The following is a 24,992-nucleotide window of genomic DNA, read 5'->3' as shown; positions in this document are numbered from 1 at the left end:
TCAGTTTCAGTTGTGTTCCCTACCCAGCCAGGAATAAAGTAGCATGTTTCTTTGCCTGCAGTAAAGGGCAGAATGGTGAAATAACATAGAGTGATCGGGGGGGGGGGAAGCTTCCTTGAGTTACCCTTTACTCTTTTAAAGCACTCACTATACTCACAATCATAGTGGCTATTTTTTCTTCTTTTTCTTGAGTATTTGATGGCAAAGGATGAAACAGTCCTAGAAATATTGCTGTGTACACTACAGTTAGCTGGTTGACTGGCCACCTAGGTTGTAACTCAGGACTAATTTCTTATTTTCTCAATATGTGCAGCTCAGCCTAAGGCCTTTTCAGAGTTTTTGGACAAAAACTAATCAACCCGGCAACCAATAAAAACAATCCCAAGTGGTTTCCACATTAGCTTCCAATTGCTTAAATAGTCCTTTATTCAGCCAGTCAAAAAGTTTTCCCTTGATTGTCAGGAAGGAAAATCTAAAGTTCAGGAACAAGATTAGAAAGAGGAACTCTGAAGGAGGAGTTAACAAACACACCCTAAAGTATTTGTTTTCTCTCTGCCTTTCCCTAAACTTGTAGCATGGACAAGTTTGTTTTTCAGGTAGAATCTAAAACTGAAATACCTAATGCAGCATCAAAGTAATGCTCTGGAGCTCACTGTCATTATCAAAGGAGTTCAATCATGAAGAATCAGAACACGGAGACAGACCACAGCTGAAAGAGAACTGTAACTATAGACAAACCTTTGAGTCTAGCGTTCTCAGGGATTTCTCAAAAAAGGGTGAGATAATTCAACAAATTAAACTTCATTCATACCTGAAGAACAGTGAGGGCCATATATCCTGCCACTGAAGACTTCCTGGCCAGTAGCAGCAGACACAGTGATAGCTACACAGCACGCTGGGGCACTAGAAAGGGAGGGGAGAAAGGGGCAGCCCTCCTCCTTTCTCTCTCACCATGTGCCACCCACCATAAACCAGTAAGTCTTCAGAGGAAAGCGGGTTAAGGATATTCTGGGAATTAGGGAACAATGCTGGAATTTTCCCCCTCTGGTTCCACTTAATATACCAGTCAAAGAAAAATATTGGGGCTTGTATAGATCACCTCTCTGAGGCAAGTTTTACGTGCCCTGGAAATTCATATCCAACTCTGAACTCAGCAACCTTCACTAGCATCTTTACTCTCCATTGGTTATTCCTTCTTTATTTCCCTTTCCTGGTACAGTTAGTGTTTTCTACATGCCAATGTATTGCCTAAATGTATGGGTTGCTCTTGATATTCTCACATAATTGTCAGCAATGCTTTAGTGAAAGTCTGTGATAGTTGCATTTGGCACTTTCCTCAACAATCTTGAAAGGTTGCCTTAAACTGCTTGGGGATTAAACTGCACAGCATGAAAATGCATGCATCACTTGTGTTGTTCCCTTTTCCATCTCCAGCGCTATGACTCCAAGCATAAGGAAAAAAACACAAGGGTTAAACTTCAGAGAACATCCTTAAAAAGGAATATTGTCTGTCAGCTTAATCTGAAGTTTAGAAAATATATGTAGATCACTATAGCTGCAGAGTTTCACATTTGTTTTAGTTCATTCTAATTATACTAGGAACACACAGATGCCTCATTTACATAAATAGTTATGGAAGCACAATTAGAATAAATCACTATTGTAGTATTATGTAAAGCATCATAAAAACAAAACAGATTTTTTTTAATAATCAGCTACAATAAGCACAGTAAGACAAAACACATTAAATTAGTTTTAGTGGGTGTACATGTACCCCATTCATCTCAGAGAAATTAATCAGCCTCCTTAATTGTGTGTGTGTTTTTCTGTACCAATGTATTACATACAACAAAGACAGAGAGAGAGAGGATATAGGCATACTTCCAGACATAAAAACACCTTACTGCAAAACATTGTATACCAATATCTTGTTTTTCATAAAGAATGACAGAGAACCTGTGGCCCTCCAGACACTGCTGGATTACAGTTCTGATCATCACTGACCATTGGCCATGCTGGCTGGGGCTCATGCAGTCCAGTCTCTTGTACAAGTTACTTGTGACTAGTTGGGTCCTCACCCCACCTGTTTTGTGACTAGCCATTTTGTGGTGATGCCCACAACAATTTTTCAAATGTTTCCAAATGTGTCCCAAAAGGTTGGTGACCTCTAGTTTAGGGCTCTATAGGTAATGATCAGCATTTGGAACTGTGTCTGACAACATGTACCTATTTAAGAACTGGTGTCAGTCAGTAACATAACAATTGTGTGCTATACTAACGGAAGTTTGAGAAGCCTTTAAAGGCAGCCCCATGTACAATGCATTGCAGTAGTCCAGTGTGGAGATTACCAGGCATGAGCAGTTATGGCCAGGCTGTCTCAGACCAGGAGTCACAGCTGGCACATGAGCCCTCAGCTCAGCTGCAGGAGCATATTTTTGCCCAGCTTGCTTCAGGGCTGTATCATGTGATTATTGCTGCTACCGGGCCAGTTTTTGAAAGAAGCCACAGAATTGCTGCCAGAGTCCTATTTAATACTTATTCTATGTATAAAACTTCAGAGAAACTTCTATTTCAATATGACAAAAAAGCTATATAAAATAAAAATTCAATTACAATTACAGATAGCGCAGACTGGCAGGATTTTTTGCTGTACGACTCGAAAGCACTTTCTGATTTTACTAGTTTCAGAGTAACAATCTGTCCTTCAACATCACAAAAGGGTCGCTTTTATTGCAATACCGATTGTGGCTCTGAATTGTATAATGCTTCTTCTACCTCTCCTCTCCTTATGCACTCCCGAAATTTGTTCTTGGGAGTTCCCCAACCTTCTGGAGCAGATTTGAGGGTGTGCAGGGGGCTGTACAAAAGAGGAGAGGAGGGGGAAGCTCCATTGTGCAAATGGAAGTCTGTTGTGCAAGTGAAACGGCAGCATTGTAAAGAACCTACTATTTAAGTGTCTACAAGCACTGCAGCAGCACCTTAATGAACTCAGGTTGCACTACATTGACAATGAAGTACTCCACCCCAGGTCAAAACTGTTAGAAAGAATGTACCAAGAATGCCAGGATAGTTGCAGACAGGTAAGTTAAGAGGTGCTCTCATTAGTAACATAAGCTAAATATAGCTTGATGTGATAACAGCATCACTAGAAACTAATTTTAAGGAAGAGATTTGAGCAAACATGGTGAATTTGCTAGGACCATAGATGGACAGGCAACTCTCGGTCAACCATATGGCCTAAAAGTCACCCCCCCCAACTGATTTGACTCCCTTCTTCTGTGCTGTTCAGCTAACCCGTGGCGGAAACTGCTGAGCAGCAGGGGGAGATGTGCAATGGGTTCCTTGAACCCATTATGGACATCCCCCACCCACCTGATTGGAAATGGAAACAGCTGAGGAGCACATTTGTCAGTGCCTTAGATAAATCCCTATTATAGCTCCATACATTCTGCAGGGAGACTAGCATAACATAAAGGTACTTAAAAACAAGACGGAGGCATTATATTGAATCCCTAATGTTCAACTCTCCTATAAAAATAACACGGCTATTTCAAATAATAAACAAAAATATATTTTTAAAAACCCAATGAAGACAATCACGTGAAAATGTCAAGTTTTTAGTTAGATTGTGGTCTGGTGGAAGGTTTGGCAAGTTTATGATCCCTCCAAACTACTACAGTTTTTTAGGGGATTGGATGTTTACCAAGAATAAAAGTTTATCAGCATCTGGATAAAACTGATAATGACATTTCTGCTAATTTTGGGAATAAGAATTCCCATTATTCAGGTTGTGTTTAATGGTTTGCCCCATCAATTGAGGCAATTTAATTTTTCTCCCAATTTCGGGTACAGTTGCACAAATTTGTTATCCTGGTTATCAAGCTCCATCCTGACTATATTGAAATCTTCATATCTGGGAGTTAACCCCACTTAACTGAACAGGACTTACTTCTGAGCCAACATGGTTAGGATTGTGCTGTTAAGAAATATTTCTGTTTCTCTATGCATATAAACAAGTGCTGGAAAGTGTATGCTTAATGGTCAACTACAGAAAACAGACATGTTTAAATAATTCCCTCAGAAGCTGTACTGTGGACTTCAAGTGGGGTTTAAGGCTTCAGTAGTTTGTGATATAATCCACTGACATTATGCACTTTGCAGATGAATCCAGCTGTTTTCAACACAGAGTGCAAAATTACTTGCTATGAAGCTCTAACCCTAAAGATTCCAACTGACAGTTACTCATGCTAAGTCCCCAGATTCCAGTGAGACATATGGACAAAGTAACCACAGACTAGATTTTCAGCCATTCTTTCTATGTATTATGCATTTATTCCATCCTTTTTATTGGAGCTCATGGTTTCTCCCTATTTTATCCTTACAACAACCATATTCAGTAGATTATGCTCAGAAGTAGTGATTGGCCCAAGGTCACTCACACTGATTATGGCAGAAAGATGTTCACTTAACTATGAAAGTCATACACTTTCTGAAGCAAGAGACTTAGCTTCCTATAACTCCCATCATCCAAATCATATAAAGTTTCTTATTAGCAGAACAGAAAGGTACACAAACAAGAATTGTGTATTACAGCCCTGCTAGCTGCAATCCATCCATTTCCAGAAAGGGTTCCTGCGGAAATCCTTAACTGCTACAAAATTGGGTGTTACTGCCTAAAGGATATAAACAATGACATTCTGTTTAATTTTTCAGCTTACAAAGTCAAAGGGGCTATACATTTCTGGAAGCAGAGAGATAAAAAGCAGCATTTCAACATAGTACTAGGAGGTGGTAGAATATTTCACAAAATTATAACTACATCTAATTAGTTTTACCTCCTTTTTTCCTGTGGGGCTTCAGGGGCCTCAGGAAGTAGGCAGGCAGATATATTGAGGTTTATGGCACAGCAGTAGCTAGGCCACATTACACCACACAATAATCTTGTTCAGTCAAGGAATCCAGTGTTTATTACCGCCATCGAAACAATAAACAAAGTACAAAATATAAAAATCCAAAATCACAGCCTCAGCAGAATCAATTATTTAATGACGACTGGCTAGGAACAAAAAATCATAATAGGTCTAAGAAATATTACAATATTCAGATATTGTATCACTTGTTCAGTAATAGTTTTTATTGGTACTCTCAGAAAAGATGCACAAAACAGCCTCTAAAGTTCTACCAGAAAACCTCTTCATAAGCAGATAAATTACGGATTCTCTAACCCCTTGATAAAATTTGCTGTAGAAGAACACATGAGAGACTATTCCAGCTCTGAATTATTATAAGGACAGCACCTATCCTAGAAGGAAACTTTGGCAAATCTGCCAAAGGGATCTTAGTAAGTCAAACATTAAATAATAGCCTTGTTGCAAAATTTAGGGGAGTTCTTTCATCTGCAGCTCACTCCCAAAATTCCCAACAGTCTATAAAATGAGGACAGCTAGTTCAGGGATCTGAATAAACCTTGTATATCAACATAATCATCTAGAATTGAGGCTAAATTTGGAGAACTGCAGAAATATAGAAACATCTGTGGTGTGTCCACGATCCTCAAAAATGAAGCAAGGTACATTTAACAGTGAGGGGAACACTACAATGAAGGCACACTGGTGGGGCTTTCTACCCTATAGATAATGGTCGGTAGGGATTCTGTGCCCACTCCTTAACTTGACCAGGACAACTTCCTTCAGATCTTAAGTAACATATTTAACCATAACTGAAGCAACGTTTTCATCTTGGGATGCTTATTGCTAGTCTGGATTCCCCCAGCTTTTGCCACTAGTCCTTCAACTGGGGCTTAAAAGATAGGGGTCGTGTAGCATGTTCAAAAGATTGCATCTACACAGATACAATCGGGAGAACAGCTGAGAAATCTGAAATGCACTACTGACAATTCCTACTACTTCCCGTAGAAAGAAGTGGGTCAGTTTCCCTCAACTTTGTTTAGTTTGCATGCAACCCTATACACACTTACCTGGGAATAGAAAGTGCATACAGTGGTGGGGCTTACTTATGAATAAACATGCATAGAATTGTGCTGCTAAGGAATTTATAAGGAAATTTCTTAGCTTGCTTCAATTTCAATTTGTTTTCACAGTAAACTGGCACCTGTTTTGTCATACCCACTGGACAGCACCCTGGTCAGTACTGCATACTTGTTGGTTAGAATAAAAGTGAAGAGTTCATATGTTCCTATTTATCTACCACTTTTGGGGTGCAGATCCTTACACAAGTTGGCATGATTCATGTAATCACATTCACACATAGGCTCAACTGGCACACTCTGTACGCTGAGGTACAGATGATAGCAAATTGAGTCTACACATGTAGGCCCTTGGAAACAAACAATTTACCATGCTGTAGAGAGTGGGTGAACAAGGGGGATGGGGCCTACCACTGTACACATACAGAGGAACTGTATTAAATGTCTACACGGGGCTTATAGTGGTACATAACAAATGATGAGTCACCTACTCCTTATATTCCACCATAGTGGAATATGATGCCGCTGCCTGAGATTGGGCCGCTGGGAAGAACTAGGGTGGCCGCTGATGGAGACTGGTGGAGGCTAAGTTGAAGCTGCTTTAATTTTTTTTTTACTTTTGCAGTACTGACTGGATGTGTAATGTGGCCTTCTATTATATGTTATGTTATATTTATATTGTGGAATTAATTCTTGTATTATTGTAATATTTGCTATTTGTTTTTTATTATGGTTGTATTATTTTGTTTGAAATTGTTTTGCAATTGTTTGCTTTTGTTATAAGTTATTTCAATTATTGTGTTTTTTCTTGTTGTAAGTCACTTTGAGTTCCATTGTTGAAAAAAAGCGACTAACAAATGCCAGTCATAAATACTAGTGTTAAAAACTGGAAACTGGACCATCCAATATGTGCTTCACTTCAGGATCCTTGCAACATTCCTTTAGAGAATCTATTTTTATAATCCATGTTTTTGTAGCAGGACATTAATACTCACATGTTCACTGCATCAGCTGACACAAGGTCATAAAATCAGAGATTAAAAATATACAAAAATATCAATGGTACGGGATCTAGTCTTCTGGATTATAGTACTAGGGCTTGGCTTTTATTGCCCCAGACAAACAAAAAGAGTCTCAGGCACTAAGACTACTCTATTTATGAAGAATAATGCACAGTTATCAGGGGGGTTCAGCTCATTTAATTAAACCAAGTACAATCACCCTTCTGTGGGCTTTAAACTGTGAACATCCATTTAAATATTATTTAGATGCATATCTTCTAAGTACTGGGGACTGTGCAGACCTTTATGTTTCTATCAATTAGGTATATCAGCATGCTAATAAAAATGTTATGTCTTGCCAGTTTACAAGCCTTGGATCTGGTATTTTTATTCTTTTATGATCTTATATACACATATTGTTTCATTATTGCCAAAGTGCCTATTAATGCAGCAAAACAGCCTACTTTCTCAAGTAAACAGAATTTAGTATCTCACTCTACTCACCAGCAGAAAAGCATGTTACATTTTTTTAAAGGGAAAACATGGCCCTAGTTTGTCTGAGACTTTAAATCTATAGCAGCAGTCAAGATCTAGATAGGCCAGCAGATCAATATAACTCTTGGTACCATGGCAATGGACCACAGCATCTCTCTCAGTCACTCTGCCCTATACAGTAGGGCCCTGCTTTACGGCATTCCGCTTTAAGGCGTTCCTCCAATGCGGCGCCTTTCATTTTCAATTTTAAAGGGTTTCCCCCCCTTTTGCGACGTTTTGGCGTCATTTTCGCGGCCCATTAAATCAGTGGGGTCCCGCTTTACGGCATTTTCTGCTTTACGGCGGGGGTCCGGAACTGTACTGTGATCTCTCAACACCAACCTCTTATCCAAATGATGTAGCACTACCAGACCCTGTCTATTGTTATGACCTCAAGAGTGACATGTAAATATTCTCCTGTTTTTCATCCCATGTTTTTAGCTATGAAACTGCAAAAACATGACACCTCTACAGTAGCTTGGACAGGAGGATAAGCAAAGGCAGAGGAAGCTTCCTGGGTCAATACATACAGACTGGACCTAATAGATGCAAATTACCAAGCACACGTGTAAGCATACTTAATGCAGTGATTAATCCACATCATGATAGCAGATGTTTAGGAAAGCACACATACTTGAATATCATTCCTGATATCCCTTAAGCCTCTCAGAATCACAGATATTGCTGCCCTGGGCTCCTGCTGGGAGGAAGGGTGGGATAGAAATCAAATAATAAATAAATAAATATGTACTGAACCATAAATACACTTCTCTTTTGTAAATCAAGATTAGTTAAAACCTTAAATCTTGATCATTTGATAAACTTACCATGTCACTTGACAATTTGAGATTGTGTGTACGCATATATGTGCACATTTATACTAATGGTCTTTTCATGTTACCTTCATAATTTAGAGCTCTACAGCATGGGTCCTTCCCATTGTGCAAAAAAGTATGTAAGATGAACTGGCTCATTTGGGTGCAGCCCATGCTATGGTACCTCCCCATATCTGTGTTGCCCTGGCTTCCAGGAGGAGCAGTGCTGAGCCACAACATGGGTCCTCTCACATTTCATTAGTTTTCTGAAATTAGTTTATAGCACTTGAAAGAGCTGTGTACTCTATCTCCCACGCCCCATGCCATACCGTGGTAACATGTAACAAACCCTTAGAGCAGGGCTTCCTAATATGGCATCCACAGGCACACATGCACCCACAGAGGCCTTCCCTGATCTCATCCCTCTGTTGAAATTAGGCTTGAAAGTAGCATTCTATTGTAGCAAACAGAATAGGGTACATTGTTTGTATGGTTGCAATATGTGTATGAGGTGCCCATGACAATTCATCCAGCTTGCAAATGTGCCCACAGGTAACCTCCACCTTAAAGCTTCTTCTCATGACTGCCTCTGAGCACAATGGTCTCAAGAAAAGTCTGTATACCCTACCACCCAGTGTTAACCTCAGTTTTTGCATCTGTAAAGAGCTCCATTTGATTCTGAGAAGGCATCCTAAGTAGACTTTAAATCTCTAGTTGGTTGAATCATCTGCTGATGCCCTTCTTTGTGTGTTCTCACTCGTCTGAGGAAAGGTGGATGGTGATCAAGAAGGTATTTTTCCTAGGACAGTTTGTCAGAACAAGACCTTTCCCCCCCTTCCCATACTTTTAAAAAGGCTTTTTAAATGACTTACTGCTCCTTTTGACTGCTGTTTTTGATTGTATATTTGTATTTTATGTGCTTTTTATTTGTAAACTGCCCTGAAAACTGATGTCAAGAGGCAGTACAGAAATCCTGTTAAAAATGAATAAATTTCATTCATTTCATTCATTCTGACTTTCATTCATTCTGGGAGTGATCTGGAAGCATTTTCATTGCATTCAAAGCAAGCTGCCTTTCCTCTTCAAGGAAGCTTCAAAAAACAAAACCAAATATTGCAAGTTTGCAGCAGACGGTGATCAGCACTGACATCCAAGATGTCACCAAGAAACCCTCACCCTCAGTCTCTAGAGTAGTTTAAAAGCGTATTTTTCTATTATTAAGTTGAAAGATGGATGACACTTTACAAATGTTTAGTAACAGACAGGCAACCTGCCTGAAGCATTGGTGGAGAGGAAAAGCTGACAGCTGAACCGGTGTCCAGGACTCGAGTATGTACATCTGTCAAACTGCAAAGCCAGGAGGAAGGCAGATTTGCACCACAGCTGAGGGGTCTGCTATGGCTTTTAAAGAATTATTATTACAGCAGTCTTAATCCTTTAGTGTTTTAAACATATATAATCAAATAACCATAGAGTCGGAGTTGGAAGGGGTATTGGAAGTCATAGACAAACCCCTGCTCATTGCAGGATCTATAATACAGAATGCAATTACAACACCCTGACAGATGGCTATCCAACTTCTACTTAAATACCTCCAGCAAAGGAGGGCACACTACCTCCTGAAGCACTCTGTCCCACTGTCAAAAGTTTCTCCTAACATTAGCTGAAATCCGTTTCTCTGCCATTTCCATCCGCTGTCTCTCTGGAACAATAGAGAATAATCCTGCTTTGTCTTCCACGTGACAGCCCTTCAGGTATTTGAAGATCACGATCATGTCTCCCCTTAATCCTCTCTTCTCTAGGCTAAGCATACCCAACTCTTTCCAATAGGATAGGCCTTGGTTTCAAGACCCATCACCATTTTGGTCATGTTCTTCAGGCCATGCTTCAGTTTAACAATGTCATTCTTAAAATACGATGTCCATAACTAGACACAGTACACTAGAAGTGGCATGGCCAGCACAGAACAGAGCAGAACAATTACTTTCCATGATCTGGCCACTATGCTTCTGTTAACTGTTTTACAGACTACATTATCATAAATTCTCACAAATGTAGGGATCTCAAATACATGTACATTTTTTGGCATGCAGACAAGGACAATGAGAACTAAGTCAAAGGATCAGTAGCCAAGAGGCAATATCAAGAACAAACATTCAGATCCAGTATTTGAATCAGATTTAAAAGGTTAGAGCCTGGACTCTAAACATACTCTAATAACTATGCATTTTTAGAATTTTACTGTCTTAAGGTTTTAACTTAGCTCCCAAAACATCATCCCATTTTCCTGTCACACCCATATTGAAAAAACAAATACCTCAAAAAATGTTGGAGGTGGGATAGGAATTGCTCACTCTCTGAAAGAGTGCTATAAATCTGTAACGGGTTCCAATAATTTATCCAACAATAATACAATCACAATACTTTCATAAATCATGTATCGGTTTCCAATAAGACGGAAACTAAGATCACACTTTAAACCTCTCCTCTAGTTATTGAATCAATAATTCTAAACAAGACAAAAGGAAAATATGCTACACCAATCAAAAAAAAAAAATTAAGCCACACACATCTGGACCAAGCATCAAATACTTTGGAAGCACAACTTGTGCTTTTTATTTTAGCAGATGTATTTAACTTTAAAATAAAAGAAATTTAAAGCTAATTTGTTTAAAATGAAATGTGCTTCAATACATTCCTGCCATTTTAAAAATTGCTCCGTTACTGGTAAGGCCTCAAACACTATTTTTAAAAAACATGTGTTCTTTCCCTATGAAGAAAGACACTTTTGTCATGGTGGTGTGTTAAAATCTTCATAAGGCCCAGCTGTTTCTAAGGCATGGAAACAATTCTGGCTCCTCTGATAATAAATAAGAGATGTACTTATTTCAGGAAATACCTGTATGTGCATTAGCCCTCCTACTCCTTATGATCAGTGAATGGCATTTTGCTTAAGGACATTAACTTAAAGCCAATTTACCCCACTCCCACCCTGTTATACTTTGCCATCATTTAATCAATACCCCATCCCACTTTGCCAGCTTTCCTCTCACTTGTTATGTGAATTGAGACATACTATTTGGACAGTTTCGTAGCACCCTTTCTTTAGTGAGCCAAGACTGATGGAGACCCGTAGCAAGGACTTTTCTGTGGCAGCCTCCAACTTTATGCAAAATAAAAAGGCAGTCAGGAAAGCAGGCAAAGAAATTGTAAGGCAAGGAAGGAAGGAAATAGGGAGACTAAAGATGTGAAACCTGGGGGCGGGGTAACAGGAAAAAAATCAGGACCACCCTTTTCAAAAGAAACACTGGACTTGGGTAGTAGGGGTTAAAACACAACATTTTCTCTTTTAGAATGATGAATGAAATACTTTTAAAAACAATATTGCTGTGGCCAACTACACCACTTGAGAAGATCTCAATCCAAGATCAATCCAATTCGTCCATTTTGTTTTTTTTTTTACAATAATTTTTATTCAAATTTTCATAAAACATACAAAACAAAATCATAAAACATTCAAAGACAAAAAACAAAACAAAACAAAAATAATTAAACAAAAAAAAATAAAATATTGACTTCCCATTTGTCACAGATCAAATCAGTTATAGGTCTACAATATATAACAATCCTGCCTCTTAAATCATATTATAAAATCACTTTTGTTAACGATTATAAGATTGCCACTGCATTCATCTCAATTAGTAAAGCAAAAAAACTCTTGATGACATAAAAGTATGCTGCAGAATACAAACCATCTTCAGGTATTTGGTAAAGAATCTACCAATCATAGATTCTGCAGCTGTTGACATGGTTGATAATGAACTCTTGTTGGACTCTCTTCGTGATCTGGGGTTTTGTGATTCTGTTCTTAGTTGGTTTGTTTCTTATTTGTCAGGCTGTTCATTTAATGTGTTGGCTGGAGATTGTGTATCATCCTCTTTCCTCCTTTTGGTTGGGGTACCACAAGGCTCAGTTTCAGGACCCTTGTTGTTTTCCCTTTAGCTGCTACCCCTGAGCAACCTTCTTCAGTCTCACAGCCTTCAGTATCATTTGTATGCTGATGACACACAGTCATATTTTTCAACTCCAGAACTCTCTTCTGAAGTCCAACATCATGTTACGGCATGTCTTTCAGACATTTCACCCTGGATGCTTCATTGACGCCTGAAACTTAACATGGCAAAGACAGAATTGCTCATCTTTTCTCCTAAGCCCTCTTTGCAATATACATGTTCCATCACTGTTAACTGTTAGGATCTATGGATTATAATGGTAGTTTGTGGAATTAAACGCGTGCAGTCAACACTAATCAGTAGCTACACTTCAGCTTGGTAGAAATTGCACTGGAGTCTAGTATAAGAAAGATAACAAACTAAGTTTATTTTAGGAAATACATTTAGATAGAAAAGACCTACATCTGACTAACTAGATAGGAGATGCTGCAGAAGAGATGTCTGCTGCATCTGTGCTCCTCCTCAGGGAGCCATGCTGGCAAGAAGAACAAAGGAAGGGTGAGATCAGAGGAGAAGGAGAAAGGAAGATTTATTTCCTCTGAAGATATCAGTTTACACCTGGAAGGAAAGGTGAACTTAGGTGAGAGTGGACAGAACAGTCTAGGACAGCCTTTCCCAACTAGTGGGCCACCAGATGTTGTTGGACCACAACTCCCATCAGCCTCAGCCAGCATTGCCAATGGTCAGGAAAAATGGGGACTGTGGTCCAACAACATCTGGTGGCCCACTAGTTGGGAAAGGCTGGTCTAGGAGGACTTCTCTCTACTTCCCATGTAGCATGCAATCCCCTCCCAGGCTTCAAGCTGGATTGCACTGTTACATTTCCATTACCCCTTCTCAACAAAGCTTGTACTTCATCCAACGAAGTTCATCTTCTTTCGTAGAAGCTGGAAGTGATCTCTGCGAAGCGGCTTAGTGAGGACATCCGCAATCATATATTCTGATGGGCAGTATTCTAGCTCAGTAAGCCCCTTCTGTCGTGCATCTTTCAATAGGTGATGTTTCACATCTATGTGCTTGGTGTGTGAGTTAATCTTCTTAGTCTGTGACAGCTTTATGCAGCTTTGGTTATCTTCAAAGAACTTCATAGGCTTTGGTTCAACAACACCTAGCTCCTCAAACAGGTTGCATAGCCACATGAGTTCTTGACATGCTTGGGCAGCTGACACATACTCTGCCTCTGTGAATGGACTCATCACAGTGAACTTGCTTCTTGTTTGACCAGTTTACTGCTCCACCTCCACAGAAGAGCAGATAACCACTGGTGGATCTGAGGTCTGTGCTGTTATTGGCCCAGTCTGCATCTGCATAAGCTACTAACTTGGGATTAGCAGTGGCCTGTAACTTTAGTTTTAGGTGTGCAGTGCCCTTCAGATATCTGGCCACTCTCTTTACAGCTGTCCAGTCTCTTTGGCTTGGTGAACTGGTTTTTCTGCATAATATCCCTACTGCAGCTGATACATCTTGCCTGGTATTAGTAGCCAGGTATAGCAGCTTTCCAATAACTCTTCTATACTGATCATTACTGGTAGGAGTGGACTTTGTTTGTTTCCCTTCAGAAACTCTGTTTCCATGGGAGTAGCCACTGGGTTGGCATCTTTGAGCCCACTGTATACCAGGAGTTCCCGAATCTTTTGCTTCTGGTTGAGGAGATAACTTCCATCCTCTTCTCTCTCTATTTGGATCCCAAGATAGTAGGTGACTTGTCCCAGTTGTTTTACCTCTATCTCCTAGTTCAGATGAAGTACTATGTCCTGACTATCCAATTCTTCTTCATAAAACACACGCAAATCATCAACATCTGTCAAAATGTAAGTCCACCTGTTATTTCTGTAGTGTGTGTATAGGCAGGGATCCCTTTTACCTTGTTTGAAGCCTTCTCTGATGAGCATCTGGTTACGCTTCTAATTCCATGCTCTTGCAGCTTGCTTCAGCCCATATATACTTTTCTGAAGTTTGCATGCAAGCTGCTTGTCTCCTGATTTTTGAATTCTAGGAGGCTGTTCATGTATCTTCAGTAATCTCTCAATGTAGAAATGCAGTTTTAACATCCAAGTTTTCAACATGCATGTTTTATTTATTTTATTTTATTAAGCTTATATACCGCCTGACTAGCAACAGCTCTCTGGGCGGTGAACATTAAAAATACAATAAAAATAACACAATACAGTATATCACAATACAAAACTGTACAAAAAAACTGTACAGTCTAAAATCAAAATATAATAATTTAGAATTAACAGGAATTAAAATGCCTCAGAGAAGAGAAAGGTTTTAACCTGGCGCCGAAAAGATGATAGTGTCGGCGCCAGGCGCACCTCCTCGGGGAGACCATTCCATAGTTCGGGGGCCACCACTGAGAAGGCCCTAGATCTTGTCACCACTCTCCGGGCTTCCCTATGAGTCGGAACCTGGAGGAGGGCCTTCGTAGTAGACCGTAGTGTACGGGCCGGTTCATATCGGGAGAGGCATTCCGACAGATATCGTGGTCCCGCGCCGTATAAGGCTTTATAGGTAAGTACCAACACTTTGAATCTGGCCCGGAAGCATATTGGAAGCCAGTGCAAACGGGCTAGCACAGGTGTTATATGCTCAGACCGCTTAGTTCTTGTTAGCAGTCTGGCCGCCGCATTTTGCACTAGCTGTAGCTTCCGAATCGTCTTCAAAGGTAGCCCTACGTAAAGCGCATTGCAGTAGTCCAGACGCGAGGTTACCATAGCATGTACCACTGATGTGAGGTCCTCCTTACTCAGATAGGGACGTAGCTGGGCTACCAACCGAAGTTGGTAGAACGCATTCCGGGCCACCGAGGCTACATGAGCCTCAAGTGTGAGGGAAGAGTCTAAGATGATTCCCAGACTACGCACCTGTTCCTTTAGGGGGAGTGTAACCCCATCCAGGACAGGGTATATATCCACCATCCGATCAGAGAAACCATCCACCAACAGCATCTCAGTCTTGTCAGGATTGAGTCTCAGTTTGTTAGTTCTCATCCAGTCCATTGTCGCAGCCATGTTTCCTGCAGCTGCTACTTAGAAGTGTTCTTAATATACAGTGTTTCACCACTGAGAAAAATACTTCATCATAATCTTCCCCATATTTCTGGGAATAGCACTTGGCTACTAGTCTTGCCTTGTAGCATTCAACTTTCCCTTCTGCATTTCACTTGGCTTTGAATACCCACAGGCCTTTTTCCTGTTGGCAATTCTGTGAGTGTCCAAGTTTGATTCTTGTGTAGAGCCTCTATTTCCTCTTGTGCTGCCTTTCTCCATTTATCAGCTTCAGCTGTAGACATCCCTTCAATGTCTTCCCATGCTGAAGATCTGCACAGTGACATCTCCCTTGAGAGTAAAGGACAGTCATCTGGCTGGTATACCTTTATTGCATCGAAATATATTTGTATATTGGTTGGTATTCCATCAGATTCTCTTGGTTAGGAATTCCTACAATTAAGTCAGTTGCATCACAATGATGTACATTAATTTTCTGACTTTCATCAAAGTATACTACAGAGCTTCCTTCCAGTGATCCTTCCAGTCTTGGGTCTAGGATTCTGTAGCCTTCACATCCTGGCTCATATCCCTCTGCAGCTCTGTCATTCAGTTTGGATCTATTTTCTTTTGGTATGTGGGCATAAGCCTTGGACCCAAACACTGTGATGTGTCCCATACTTGGCTTTCGTCCATGCCATAGCCGATATGGAGTTTTGACTGTTGTTTTAGTTGGCAGCAGGGCTATGGAGTCTGAGTCATGCAGTCTGAGTCTGAGTTGGAAGCAGTTTTGGGTGGAGTCGGAAGCAATTTTGGGTGGAGTCAGAAGAAATGTACTGACTCTGGCTTCAAAATAAAATTAATATTTTAATATTAATTTATTAATATTAATACATTAATAATAATAATAATAATAATAATAATAATAATTTATAAGTCGCCTATCTGGCCAATGGCCACTCTAGGCGACGTACAACTCAAAATACATCATAATAAATACAGTACAACAATAAAACAGTAAAACAGTGACAGTTCAGAGTAGCAGGCAATTAGTCAAAAAGATGAACCCTCCCCGGAAGTCCCGAAGGCCTGTCTGAAAAGCCAGGTCTTCAAGGCCTGGCGGAATACATTCAGGGAAGGGGCATGCCGAAGATCATATGGGAGGGAGTTCCAGAGAGTGGGGGCCGCCACTGAGAAGGCCCTCTCTCTAGTCCCCACCAGCCTAGCTGTTTCAGTTGGTGGGACTGAGAGAAGGCCCTGTGTGGCTGATCTTGTCGGGCGGCATAATTGGTGGCGTTGGAGGCGCTCCATCAGATAAACTGGGCCGAGACCGTGTAGGGCTTTAAAGGTTAATACCAACACCTTGAATTGGGCCCGGAAAACAACTGGGAGCCAGTGCAGATCGAACAGCACTGGGGTGATGTGCTCCCGGCGACGACAGTTTGTAAGTAGTCGAGCTGCCGCATTTTGTATAAGTTGTAGTTTCCGGACTGTTTTCAAGGGTAGCCCCACGTAGAGCGCATTACAGTAGTCCAAACAAGAGGTGACCAGGGCATGTACCACCAATGGGAGCTGATGAACAGGGAGGTAGGGTTGCAGTCTACGTATGAGGTGTAATTGATACCAAGCTGCCCGGCTCACTGCCGAAATCTGAGCCTCCATGGACAGCTTGGAATCAAGGACAACCCCTAGGCTGCGGACTTGGTCCTTTAGGGGCAATTTCACCCCATCGAACATAAAGTCAATATCTCCCAACCTTCCCTTGTCCCCCAAGAGTAGCACCTTATCAGGATTCAGCTTCAACCTGTTCCTTCCCATCCATCCACTCACGGATTCCAGGCACTTGGACATGGTCTCCACAGCCAACTCTGGTGAGGATTTAAACGAGAGATAGAGCTGAGTGTCATCTGCATACTGGTGACACTGCAGCCCAAATCTCCTAATGATAGTCCCCAGAGGCTTCATATAGATATTAAATAGCATGGGAGAGAGGAGAGAGCCCTGTGGCACACCACAATTGAGAGGCCAAGGGTCTGAAACCTCCTCCCCCAATGCTACTTGTTGATGCCTATCGGAGAGAAAGGAGCGGAACCACTGCAGTACAGTGCCTCCTATTCCCAGTCCCTCCAGGCGATGTAAAAGGATACTGTGGTCGACAGTATCAAAAGCCGCTGAGAGATCGAGGAGGACAAGAAAGGTGAATTCTCCCCTATCTAATGCCCTCCTCATATCATCCACCAGAGCGACCAAGGCTGTTTCAGTTCCATGTCCAGTCCTGAAACCCGATTGGTATGGATCCAAATAATCCGTTTCATCCAAGTGTGCCGACAGCTGATTAGCCACCACTCACTCAATGACCTTGCCTAGAAATGGTAAATTTGAAATAGGGCGAAAGTTATTCAAAACTTGGGGATCCAAGGAGGGCTTCTTTAAGATGGGCTTCACGACTGCCTCCTTGAGGGCTAATGGCATTACACCCTCCTCTAGGGATGCATTAACCACCGCCTTAATCCCCTCGCCCAATTTCTCTTTGCAGCTCACAAGGAGCCACGACGGGCAAGGATCATTTAGACATGTGATAGGCTTTACAGTTGAGAGTACCTTGTCCACATCCTCAGAAGGGAGAGGCCGAAACAGATCCCATTTAACCGGCTTGCAACTGGCCAACTCTGGTTCATCCACTGTATCCACGGCATACGGGATCAAGTTCCGTAAGTGTTCGCTTTTATCAGCAAAGTGCTTTCCTAATTTGTCACAGGAGGCCATTAATTAATATACATGCCATTTATGAAGGAGTCAGAGTCGGAGTCAGACAGCAGAAAAATTAATATACATTTGCCATTTATGAAGGAGTCGGAGTTGGACAGTAGAAAACTAGAGGAGTCGGAGTCGGACAGTAGAAAAATAGAGGAGTGAGAGTCGAAGGTTTGACATACCGACTCCACAGCCCTGGTTGGCAGCCTATTTTGTACGTACATGGCTGTCATCACTGCCTCTCCCCAATAGTGGTTGGGGAGCCCTGCATCTAGCAACATACATCTCACTATTTGCGTATGGGATCTAAATTTTCTCTCTGAAACACCATTCTGTTCTGGTGTATATGGTACTGTGAATCTATGTGTTACACCTTGCTCTTTCATGTATGTCTGAATATAGTGTGAGAGGTACTCACCTCCATTGTCTGATTGCAGCGCTTGTGGTCTTCTGCCAGACTTATTGTTCATGGTTGCAACATACTGCTTGAACATTCCGAGCGCCTGGCTTTTCTCTTTCAGCAGATAAGTTATACGATATCTGGAATAATCATCTATGAACACCAAAATATAACAATTTCCAGCTTTTGAAGTTTTAAGGGGTCCACATTTGGGGTGGGTTAGGTTTTATTATTATTGTTGAGATTTTTAATGTTTTAATGTATTTGTATGTTTTTATTTTGTACATCGCCCAGAGTGGCTGGACAGCCAGCCAGATGGGCAACTAATAAATTTAATAAATAAAATAAAATAAATAAATATATCTGAATGAACAAGTTGCAGGACTTGGATTGATTGCCTTTCACTTTGTTTTGGGAGAGAGGGTCATACACTCTTTCCTTTTATACAATTCACACATCTCTCCTCACCGTTTTTGCACATCTTTATTGACATGCCTTTGGCTAAATCATTTCTTTGCATGTATAGTATTGCACTTGTATGTGCATGTACAAAACGTCTATGCCACAACTCAAGACATTTGTCACTTGAACACCACTTTATTGCATTTGCTTGTTCTCTTACATAGTCCAGTTCAAACACACCTTGACTCTCAAAGCCTCTGGCATACATTTCTCCATCCACTCTGATCGTGCACACATTATCGTAAAAGGTCACACTGAAGCCTTTCTTAGTTAATGTGGCAACACTTAAAACATTTCCATCCATTTGTGGGACGAATCTGACCTTTGATTTGTATCATGCAGCTTCCTTCATCAGTTAAAACATTTCAATGTGCCTGATCCAACTCCTCTCACTTCAACAGATTTTCCAACAACTAGAAAAACTCTTGCAGTTAAATCTGGATTTAAAGTCTCAAAAAAATTATTATCTGAAGCATATGGCTGGTTGCTCCACTATCAGCCATGCAGTGTTTTTTGAGCTGCTTTGAGTGACAGAGAAAGCCTTCATCTTTTGATTATGATAAGAATCTTTGCTCTGTTTCTATCTCTGTTTACTGGCAGCTTGGCTTTGTTTAAAAGGAGAGCTACTGTTAGCTGGACATTTTCTTTTGAAGTGGCGCCTTTTCCCACCTGCATGATGTTCAAGCCCATCTCCCTTCTCTGATTGGCTGCTGGGTGGAGCTTTCCTGAAATGCCTATCTCTTTGTTTTTCTTTAGCTGTCTGAGCCACTTGACCTTTCCTCTTTGTATTGGGAGTGTCTCTCTGATTATCTTTTAAAGTCTCCAAGAGCGGCTCTAAATTCAGGGGAAGGTGTAGCATCAACAATGGAGAGAAATGAGGCAAACTCCTTTGGTAAGGAAGCTAGAAAAAATGCTATTTTCTGGGCATTGTCCAGATTGCCTCCTGCAACCTTCAGTTTATCAATTAAATACAAGAAATTTTCTTCGTGTCTGTGAGGGCATTTGCCTTCCCTTAGCATGGTAGCAATTTCTTTATATGTCCGAATTTGTATACCTGTTCTCCCATACACTTCTTTCAGGGCTTCTAGCATGACTTTTGCAGTTTCCTCCCCCTTCACGTGCACAAGCTGAGAATCTGTTAAAGCACCAGTAATAAGAGATTGTGCCTTACTGTTATTGATGTTCCAAGATGCTATGGTTTTTGCATCTTCTGTCTGCCTCGGTCTCTCCGTCTCTATGGCTTGCACCAGTCCTTCCTCAGCCAAGACAAGGTTTACTCTGTACATCCAGGCTTAAAAGTTGTCTGATGTTAGCTTTGGGATCTGGTCACATCCACTGGAGCTTGCAGGACTCTCAGCCACGATTCTTTCTCTATTTTTGGCCTTTTAGTTTTTGTTCCTAATCTCAGTAATTTCTCTTAGCTGTACTGCCTCGCCACTTTACGCCCTGGGCCCATAACCTGTTAGGATCTATAGATTATAATGGTATTTTGCGGAATTAAGGGCATGCAGTAAACACTAAGCAGTAGCTACATTTCAGCTTGATAGAAATTGCACTAAGAGTCTGGTATAAGGAAAATAACAAACTAAGTTTACTGTAGGAAATACATTTAGATAGAAAAGACTTACATCTGACTAACTAGACAGGAGATGCTGCTCTCTAACCTGTGGAGGATGCATGCAGTCTTTTACTTTTACTTTTGACTCCTCTTTTTCTTTTGTTCCCCACGTTAAAGCTGTAGCAAAGTCCTGTCATTTTTTTCCTCTACAAAAGCCTTTCCCAACCAGTGTGCCTCCAGATGTTGTTGGACCACAACTCCCATCAGCCTCAGCAAGTATTGCCAACAGCTGAGGCTGATGGGAGTTGTGGTCCAACAACATCTGGAGGCACACCGGTTGAGAAAGGCTGCTCCACAATATTGCTGGAATCAGATCTTTTTTTATCCTCTGCAAAAGACGTTAGTTCATGCTTGAGTAATTTCTTGCCTTGACTATTGTAATCTTCTTTTCACTGGTCTTCCATGAACTCATATCAATCCCTTGGTTTCTATTCAACACTTCATTGCTGAGGTCAAATTTGGCCCATCATTTTGACCATGTTACTCCACTTTTGAAGTCCGTTCACTGGCTTCCTTTTTATTGCAGGATTCAGTACAAGCTTCTAGTTTTAACTTTTAAAGCTTTATGCGAAGTGGCTCTTCCTTATCTCTCAGGTCTTATTTCTCATTATAGATCTGCTCAGGATCTCCATTCCTCATATTCTGTACTTCTTACCAGTTCCAGGGTTGTTGCTCTTTAACTCAATTCCATCCATTTTCTATTGCTGCTCTGTATTCCTGGAATAGTCTCCCAGAGCACTTGAGGACTGTTCCCTCAATCTGAGTTTTTAAGTCTTATTTAAAAACCTTCCTTTTTTCCACCGCTTTTGGGGTTTCAACTTAGGGTTGTTGTTTTTTCTCTATATTTGTATACCTAGAACATGTGTATTTGAAGTCCTCACTTTGTCCTCTCTCTTCCTTTGTTGCACTTATTTTATTTTGATTATATACTAAAGACATTTCTGTGAAAAAAACAATGTGTCCAGTGACAAAATTGTAAGTTGCACATGTTTTGTTAGACCAATCATCAGTTTTGTCTTAAGCAGCTACTAACTTTGAGTAGAGATGAACAATTTTGTCTCAGAAAAACTCAATTTAAAAATTAATTAGCAATGTTCATTCTTCAGATTCTAATTTGGAAAAGAATTACTTAACATTTGAAGGCCAATTGCAAACAGAGAGTCTTATTATCAGCCAAACCTTCAAACTCCTTTCCTGCCAGCACTTCAGTGTTCAGGTTCTGTTAAATGAGGTACTAGCCAACTTCTCTAATCTCTGCCCTTTCAGGTTTTAGCCAATAAGAGAAGTCAGGGTTGTGATTGACAAGGGATTTGTTGACTTCCAGGCAATAGCTACAGCCCTTTGGAAGTCTTGAAAAGAACTACGTTTCCTACTTGTCTGCATATCGGGAGTATGTTTATAGCTTGCAGCAGCAGCACCTTTCTCTGTGTGTAATCTAGCAGGAGATCTTGATAGTAATTTCAGTTATGATTATAATAAAAGTGTACATGCAGGGGTTTTTAATTATTTGCAAAAATAGCATATGATACATTTTATCTTTCAAATAATTTTTGAACAGAAATAAAAAAGTGTGCATGCAGCTTATGATGCCATTACAATGTGTTATACTTTTCTAATTATAAGGAGTCAAACAAGCTTAAATTTCCTGGCTGTTGAAGAGGGCAGTTTATTTGTCTAACTCATAGCCTGTTTTGAAAACTTTCCCAGTAAGAAGCTTTAATCCTATACTCACTTTTCTGGGAGTAAAGCTGCAGTGCTAATCCCACATACCTGGGAGTAAACCCCATTGAATTCAGTAGGACTTACTTTTGAGTAGACATGGTTAGGATTGTGCTGTAAATCAGTGGGATTTTTGAGTGAACATGGCAAAGAATTGAGTTGTAAATCTTTCTCTCACCCCCCCCCCAAAATCCTATTTTTTAAGCAATTAAGCAGGGCTTGCTTAGGTGTCACTGCTTTTATTTGGTAGGAAAGTGATGCAATGTTCAGCAATGACCAACTGGTTTTGAGAATAAACTATTATATGGGATACACGTATTTTTACATCTCCAGTGTATGTGAGGTAGGGTTGCTGACTGGAGACCAAGGCTGCTCACAAGAAGAAATAAATCCATTTAAAATCCAATAACCATAAAAACAAGCATAAAATAGTTGCAAAACAGCTTAAAATGGCATGATTCTGAATTTTGGGTTGGGTGAGTAAAGTTCCTTATCACTTGAAGTTGCAGTCATGTGCACACTTCCCTGTTTGAGTAAGCTCCACTGAATACACTGGGACTTGCTTCTGAGTAAACATGCATATGATTGAACTATAAATATATTTATAGGTTATGTAAATAACAAACAAATATGGCATGCTTATAGAAATATTTCTTCATACTATGTCCTGATAAATATCTGATTTTACACTATGGTCATACATTATTATTTCCTCTACATTTTAAGTGTGCCCTTCTTATTTGGGGTGGTCATGGTCCCCCGCTGTTGTTTTCACCCTGAGGGGCAGATCGGGCTGAGAGTCGGTGAATAGCCCATGGTCACCCAGTAAACTTTGTAGCTCATTTCCATTTTAAAAAAATAATTAAAACAATTTATATTCAGGCAATGTTTATGAAGTAATGTAGATACATTTAAAGCACATCCAACTCACATTTAAAGTGCATGACTTCCCCTAAAGGAACCTGGAAAGTGTAGTTTTCCCCTCACAGTTATATTCATCACCACCCTTAACTACATATCCCATGATTCTGTGGTGTGATTCATGTGCTTCAAATGTGTGCTGAATGTGCTGTAAATGCATGGTGTGGATCCACCTTAGGTATGCTATGCAGTGCATTAATTAGTGCTTTGAAAAGAACAATTTCAAAATATAATTTTTAAATAGGGGAAGGGCTGTAGCTCAGTTTGCTTGCATGCAAAGGTCCAAAATTCAATCTTTGGAAAAGACTATTGCCTGAAATCCTGGAGAGCCAGTGCTAGTCCATGTTAGTATAAGGCAGATTCCTTTGTTCCTAAAAGAAGGAAGAGACCCAAGGGCCACAGTGACTCCAAAATTTATTTTATTTACAACATTTATATACCACTTTATTGTAAAAAAATCTCAAAGCAGTTTACACAAAGAATTAAAACAATAAAATTATTGGCAAAAAACAGGTATTTAAAAACATCCCATGAGTTAAAAACAGATAAAAAACAAAAACAAAATAGCTTCTACGAGCCTGGGTAACCTTGCCAAATAAAAAATATTTTTATCAAGTGCCAAAAAGAGTACAACGAAGGCATCTGCCTAATGAATCCCATTAATGAAGAAAGGTGGGATATAAATGTAATAATTAAATACATACTAATACATTTTGAGAGGGGAGAGGAAAAGAAGGTTATTGGAGGTATGAGCTTTGTTACTGAGATTGATACTGGGCATAGGGGACTACAGAGGGGTAATTTTGGCTGTTACTTTGCATGACTGCAATTACTGTACGTGGTGTGTTTACAAAAACAACCACTAGTAAATATTGAACCAATAAAATTTTACATCCAGTTTGAACAAACTTCATCAACCTTCACTTCCCCTTTTATGCTTTGTTTCATGTGTAATTTAAATTGTAAGCTTGTGGGCTACCTCTTACGCCTGTACAGCACCTAGTATGTTATAGACACATTTATGAATACCTTGTGATGGAATCCCTTTGAAGGCTATTCTTCTATTTCCCATTAACTTTAATACATTAAAACCTTGTTGATCAGATTCTTCCTCTTAATTTATCCAAAGAGAATTTCCAAGGATTCTAAAGTGTATTATTGAACATAGACAATGGCTGTAAGATGAAATTAAAGCAAATCAAGCTGATTCAGTTCAGAATGGCAGCTTTCACTTTTGTAAAAACTGTGACTTTTCTGGAGCTATTTGTTCTAAAAGCTAACACTTCTTTTTTTAAAAAAATTTGAGCACCATGGATTTGTTCTTCCAAAATCTTTGGACTCTCACATGGAGACGCTTTGGGCGGTTCCAACCAGTCACTGGAGGCTCAGGTGGCCCCAGTGGCAACGAGTGTTTATGGTCAACTTCTGCTGGTGCACCAGATACGTTCTGAGACCAGTATAAGAAATGGAAAGGCCCATGCTCTGATAACCTCCCAAATGGATTACTGTAATGTACTCCAGGTAGGGCTGCTCTCGAAGACAGTACTGAAGCTGCAGCTGGCGCAGAATGCTGCTACCCATTTACAGTCTGGGGCACTGAGATAGAATTAAATAGCATCAATCCTGCAGGCACTGCACGGGCTCCCAGTGAGCTACTGGGCATAATTCAAGGTGTTGGCATTTGTGTGTAATGCCCTTAAGAGCTCAGGACCCAAGTACTTGAGGGAGCATCTCACTCAGTACCAACCAATTTGGGCTTTTAAAATCAGCTGGAGAGGT

The 24,992-nt window shown here is 40.3% G+C and overlaps 1 protein-coding gene across 3 annotated transcripts in view; it reads right to left on the bottom strand.

Annotated features, from left to right (window-relative positions):
* Positions 1 to 24,992, bottom strand: part of SASH1 (SAM and SH3 domain containing 1) — a 259,309-nt gene that overhangs the window by 198,000 nt on the left and 36,317 nt on the right. The gene's annotated exons all lie outside the window — the stretch shown is intronic.

Source organism: Rhineura floridana, chromosome 4, assembly GCF_030035675.1.
Source record: "Rhineura floridana isolate rRhiFlo1 chromosome 4, rRhiFlo1.hap2, whole genome shotgun sequence".
Classification (NCBI taxonomy): Eukaryota; Metazoa; Chordata; class Lepidosauria; order Squamata; family Rhineuridae; genus Rhineura; species Rhineura floridana.
Note: the sequence above shows the minus strand (reverse complement) of the source record. Positions and strands in the feature narration are given on the sequence as shown.